The sequence below is a fragment of the Chrysochloris asiatica genome, unplaced genomic scaffold, assembly GCF_000296735.1.
Source record: "Chrysochloris asiatica unplaced genomic scaffold, ChrAsi1.0 scaffold00024, whole genome shotgun sequence".
Classification (NCBI taxonomy): Eukaryota; Metazoa; Chordata; class Mammalia; order Afrosoricida; family Chrysochloridae; genus Chrysochloris; species Chrysochloris asiatica.
The window spans coordinates 3,616,258-3,616,735 of NW_006408542.1; positions in this window are offsets into that span (position 1 = coordinate 3,616,258).

The following is a 478-nucleotide window of genomic DNA, read 5'->3' on the forward strand; positions in this document are numbered from 1 at the left end:
TAGACTTAACAGACCACAAAAAGGACACTTATTTATAAGGATGAAACAAGAAAGCTTGTTTGTCCTCAAATAGCAAATTGGGTGTCAACGACTCCAATCTTTTCTCACCCTGTGCATAAGACTATGAGAGCACCACAACACAGATTTGGGGCTTACAAAGAAATTTTAACCAGTAGGCAAATTTGCAAATATGGAATCTGTGACCATAGATATAAAAACATATACACAGAGTTGAAGTATTAAGAGGTTTTTTTTTCTTTTAGTGGTCAAAAAGTGTGGATAATGTTAAGTGTCATTGAGTCAGTTCTGACTCACAGAAAAGCCTGTGTTGAGTTTCCGAGGAGTTGGGGGTTGAACTGCCGACCTTGTGGTTCGCAGTCCACTGCTTATCCTACAGCACCACACCAAAAGTCCAATGTGGATAGTAGAGCATACCAAAACTCTTCAAGGGTTGTGTGGTAGACTGAAGAATGCTCCC